This window comes from Excalfactoria chinensis, chromosome 2, assembly GCF_039878825.1.
Source record: "Excalfactoria chinensis isolate bCotChi1 chromosome 2, bCotChi1.hap2, whole genome shotgun sequence".
NCBI lineage: Eukaryota > Metazoa > Chordata > Aves > Galliformes > Phasianidae > Excalfactoria > Excalfactoria chinensis.
The window spans coordinates 21,218,264-21,224,263 of record NC_092826.1 but is presented as its reverse complement, the minus strand read 5'-3'; positions in this window follow the sequence as shown (position 1 = coordinate 21,224,263).

Here is a 6,000-nt window from a genome sequence, read left to right as displayed (position 1 = left end):
TGCTTCAGTAGGTAAGTTGGGCCAGATGATATTTGCAGGTCCCTTCCAGCCTCAACCACTCCATGATTCCATGGAAAGGCAGGCAGGGTGCTCAGAGCAGTTTACTACAAGCACTGTTTGTAAGGTTTGGCTTCTCCAATCTATGGTCTTCACAATTCAAACATATTCATATAAACTTAAGGTACACAGCAAAGCATATGAGTGCACCCTGCAATTCTATTCTATGTACAATCACTCTGGTAAGCTGCAATACAGCTCACGTGGTTTTAGAGGGTTTGACCTAAAAATAATAATAATTTTTAAAAATAGCAGTTATGTCTTAGTGTCACAGGCACGTCACATGGTACCTCCAAAAAGCTGGAGGCACGATCGTATTGACAATATGGACACAAGAGATCTGGGCTGCATGACCACAGCCAGCCCTGGGGTCATTTTACTGAGCTCCACAGACAAAACCTTCTAGGCAATCTTTCAGAGAATCAGCCCTCAGGGAATTTTAAATGGAGCTGAGTTTTTCAGTAAGGCCTCTGCATAGGAATAATTTCAATCTGAGGTAGGTTTTATGATTAGGTAGATATTTTCTTCTTTTATTTTCTAAAAAGTCTAATTGATATGGAAATTCTCACATTAAGAATAGCTAAAAATGCCAAATCAAGTACCCAAAAGTTGGGAAATGCCAGACTTAGCACTGACAGTGCAGATTGTATCCACATATGCTCCATGTATTATTCATCGCTTCATGACTGACTGTTGTTTTTTTTCCTCCCAAGGGACTCTACAGCTTCCCCCTGCTAGAAAAGGAGCTGAAAATTCATGACATTCTATCTCAGACAAGGGTTTTCTGGGTTTCCAAGAATACAGCTGCCTTCTCAGGTCTTCTCTGTGGTAGTCTTAGGCCAGAGCCAAGGATGCCCAGGCTTCACAGCAACCTGCTATACAAGGACATCAATTCAGGAGCAGATCCAGTTTCCTATGGGAATCCCAGCTACAGTACATTAAACTAAAATGGACACATGTCCCTTAGTGACTGTCATTTCCCTGAATGGCAGTTTCCTGGTAACATTCGGTATTTTTTAATATTCCCTGTGACTTCCTGGTCATAATTGCCAAAACCAGCCCATGCCTATAACACCATTTTTTAGGGTAGAATCAAGAGAAACAACTAAAAGAATTTGAGCAGGTCTGAGTGCTGATGTTCCTGCTGCTTCTGTTACTGGCTGGCTCAGGTACTGACAGCATTCAAGACTCAGCAATGCAGACTGCAGTGCAATAGGGTAATTGCACAAATGAGCCTGCACGCTTTGATTCTGAAATTACATTCCTAATAAATGAAGCACATGGTCTCAAGCCAACTCAGTTCCATCTGTACAAACAGCAACCGCTTCTTGATTGAAATGCTCTATTAGGAAAAACTGCCTTGCCTACAAAATGAAGCCGTGAAAACTCTCCGAAGATAAATATTAGAAGACCTATTACAAGGGATATTTAATGTTCACTTGAAAAAAATACAGAAAGCAATTTTGTATAACCACAGACACAAGTTAATGGGCCTATAATTCCGTGTTTGCTTTGTGTTAATTTGAACTTTTTTCGCAGCTGGATAGCAAGTCTTTGCATATTTATTTTTCTCAGTGCTTAATGCTGATAGAAATTCGAATGTGAACAGTCTGCCAAAGTGTTTTTCACCTCCCAAGACACTCATGAGCTCTATCAGTCATAACAACAATTTAGTTTTGATGGCTAAACACTATTTATGTCAAAGGTTTAATGAGAAGAGACTTATACTTCATGCAGGGAATTAAGGTTATGATTTTTGTCAGAATGTTTCTATATTTGCATGATTTGGTTATGCAGAAGAACACGAGCTATCATGAAAAGTAATGTAAAATTAATGAAGACTTCGAAGAAGACAGTATTCCTTAGCACTAGATTTTGATGTTAGATTCTGTGTCAGCCCTAGAAGATGAACATGTAAATAGGAAAAATAAATGAGCTGAATTTCCAAGGTAAATGTGGGGTATGGAATAGACATCCTTTAACTGAAACGCCCACCTACCTTAGGCGGGAAAGAAATCTTTTTGGAGGTGCTGTGGTGAGGAAACCGAAATTGTCCCCAGACTTGCTGAAATCATTCACTAGGCTGAGAACAGAGGTCACTGAAAGTTAGATCAGGTCACACAGTCACAGCCCAGATGAACAAGACCTCGGGGCACAAGTATTTTTTTACACTTCATGTTATGTTTTTTTTACAGCCTACACTTTCCTTCAACAGCTGCTTTCAAGACTCTCTTCAAATTGAGCCCTGTGTTTTGTCTCTCAACCCTAAACCTACATGCTGGTGGAGACCCAGCCTAAAATACCCCAGCTATGGCCCAGACTAATATGTCCACATATAAGTGTTTTGTTTGCAAGCCTCTTTCCCATGACAGACCTTTTCCTGCTTCACTCCCTGCTTTCTCTCTTCCCAAATACAAACTCTCTCACTCTAAACTTGTGCTACAGCTGAAACTTATCACACCTCCAGGCTTTGCCCAGAGGTGCATGGTCTCAGGCATTAATTTTATCTGCACAACACTTCTTCCCTTTGAAATCTTTTGAAATCCATTCCAACTAGAGCTTTGTACCTCTAACCTTAACCTAAATCTTAATCTATGTGTTGAATGAGACTTAGCCCTCAATATCTTACCCATAGCCCAGATAAATATGTCCTCACATCAAACAAGGCTCAGCATAAGATCCCAGCCATGGCTCAGGTCAAAAGATCTCAGAGAAGAACACTTCTGATACCCTCCTCTTCACCTTGGCAGATTATTTCCAGACAATTACCGCTGGAAGTTTCTGCATCTCTTCTAACTCTTACCCCAAACCTAGGTATCAGGTGAGCCCAACAGCCACAGACAGAGACTATATCTTCAGTTTGTTTACTGAAGATAAAGTTTGTTTCTTTTGATTCCTTCTGTCCTTTGCCCTTTCAAATACCACTACAAACAGAGCTTTAAATGTTCTCCCTTCTCCCAGCCCTAAACACAACCAGGTTCCTAGCAGTAAGAATTGAGACTTAGACCAAAGCTCCTAACCATTGCCCATGTGAGAAACTTCTCAAAGAGCAACACTTTTTGCAGCCCCTTTCCTGGTCCACTCCAGAGATCAACACTTTGTTCTCTTTCTCTAAGCTTAACTATATTCTAAGTTCTAACACCCAACATCAACTGGGACAGCCAAAGGCCCCAAGTTATAGTCAACAATTTTTGTTCTCAGAACAAAATTCCTATGGCAATTCTTTTCCAGCTACAGACTCTGACCCCTTAAAACTCTTAGTATGAATGTAAATGATGTGTTGAGCATTTGCTTCAGACTCCAAGCTAGCATCCAGATGAAAAAGATCTCAGAGAAGAATTAATTTTGCAGTGTATCCTTTACACTCTGCAACATCAGCACTAACCCTAACACTAGTCATCAGTCAAGCCTTCCCCAGCACACCCAACCACAGCCCAGATGTAAAAGGCCTCAGGGAATAATTCTTTATGTGCTTTCTTTCTTTGTAGCCCCATCCCAAGCACACATCTAGGTGTAAAGACCCAACTGTTCCTAACCCAAACCTTAACCCTAATCTTCAGCCTGGGCTGAGCCTTAGCCCAAGGCACCCAGCTGTGAGCCAGGTGAGTAATTTCTATGGGTAGAACTCTGTATGCAGACTGCCTTACCTCTTTACAGTTATTTCTTAATGGCCAAGGATAATGGTTGTTGGACTGGAGAACTTTTCCTTACTTCAGGATAAAGAAATCCTTAGGATTTTCCACGTATTGGGCACAGTACGCTACAGGGTACAGAAGCTTTTCTGCATACCACATCAAAGAGCAGGTTCTGAGATTTACTGATATTTTTTTTTTGCACATCTTCTGTGAACTCCTCCATAAAACTTTTCTGCTAGATTAAATTTTCTTATAACCAGTTTCCTTTCATGCTTAGAGCCATAGGAAGGCATTATGTAGGCAACGGCTAATGTTGTGGTAAAACAAGGAACAAAAAAAAAAGAGGAAGATTAAGTTTTATCTTTATTCTCCCTGGTTTTGTCATTATATTCTCTCTTGTAATGCAACGTGCTGCTCAATGTTCTGCTCTGATTCTTTGAAGACTGATACATGTTTTATATTCAGCACTGCCAGAAGGAATCCTTGGGGTAGCTTCGGTCAAATCCATTTAGAGATTTTTAAGATTAATATTAATCTGCTGTTAATATAGAAATTAGTATGAAATAGAACTTTTCCTTTGGTTTCCCTTCTTTGATGTATAAGTCAGAGCAGTGTGTGTGTTTCTGCCTCTTTTAATGTCACCAAAATATTTCAATCTGCTACAAATTTCATGTCTACCTTCTAATGTGTCACACTAGTTCAGAATAAAAAGATTGTTAGCTTTATTTTGTTTCATCATCCCAAGCAAACTGCAATAGGTTATGTTCGACGAGTACCTATGATGAGTCTGCTACCTAAGCCAACCTGAGACTGCACTGCTATTCACGGTGCTGCCACTCGGTGGTGCCACGGGGCCGCATATAAAAAACTGAGCTGCTCTTCACCTGTACGTGGAATGTTCTTGTAGTGTTTTCCTGCCCGTGTAAAGTGAAAATGAGCAAAATCAACGTCCTACGATTCGTGCTGAAAACACTGTTCCTGAATGATGGTCTGATTTTTGTGTGGTCCTGCGTGGAGCCAGAGCTGGAGTCAATGCTCCTTATGGTTCTCTTCCACATTCAGACAAATGCTATGATTCGATATGTTCATTATTCCGCCACCTCAAGTTATGTAGGGCAACATCAAAAACAAACCACTTACAGAATATGAATTTATTTAGCAATTTAGGGTGGCTGAGTTGTGCAACAGCCTGTACCATAATAGCTCACGCTCTCCAAAACAAGTGCATAGTCTGTGCTGAAGCATGAAAGCATGGAAAGAAGCATAAAAGCAGAGAAAACAAAGCATAATGGTCTTTAATTAATCTTTTAGAAGTATATAAATGTCTATTAGTAAAATAGCTGCAACCACTCCTCTCAGCAATACTTCTCACTCCAGACTGTACTCCATTAGGAAACTAGCATTTAATTGCCAGCTTAAAGGTGACACTGTAAAAAAAAATACATACCCTGAACTTTAAGAGTGCTTTGCTAAAATTAAGGAAGCTAAAATCATATAAATCCTTGTGTATGAAAGAAATACACTGACTTTACAAATAAAATTATCAACATACAAAAGCAGTATGATCTATCATTCACTGTTTAGGCAAATTTTATTACATCTTTTCATTGCAGTATGGTTATTTTTCTACCAGACTTCAAGAGACCAGTATTCTGTAAGCAAAGTAGCAAACAGAAAAGACGGGACATGCCATTATTTTCCAGCAATGCCCACTGCAGAAGGTCAAGATGTAGTTTCTCATGAAGCCAACCATGCCAGATCCTAGGGCAGACATCCATAATCCTGCAGTATAGATCAATCTCTATCTAATTAATAATTTTCATAGAATCATAGACTGGCTTGGTTTTGAAGGGACCTTTAAGATCATGTAGTTCCAACCCCCTGCTGTAGGTAGGGACACCTCCCTCTAGACCAGGTTGCTCACAGCCCCATCCAGCCTGGCCTTGAATGCTTCCAGGGAAGGGGTATCCACGTCATTGGACAACCCATTCCAGTGTCTCACCACCCTCACTGTAAAGATTTTCTTCCTAATATCTAGTCTAAATCCACCCTCTTCCAGTTTAAAGCCATTTCCCCTCACCCTGTCGCTATCTGCCCTTATAAAATGTCCTTCCCCAGCTTTCCTGTAGGATCCTTCAGGCACTGGAAGGCCTCTATAAGGTCTCCTCAGAGCCTTCTCTTCTCCAGGCTGAAGAGCCCCAGCTCCCCCAGCCTGTCCTCATAGGGGAAGTGCTCTATCCACTGCAGGAACACCAGACACTGTAAGACCAGATTTCTGAAAAAAGACACACATTGGGAGTCACATTTT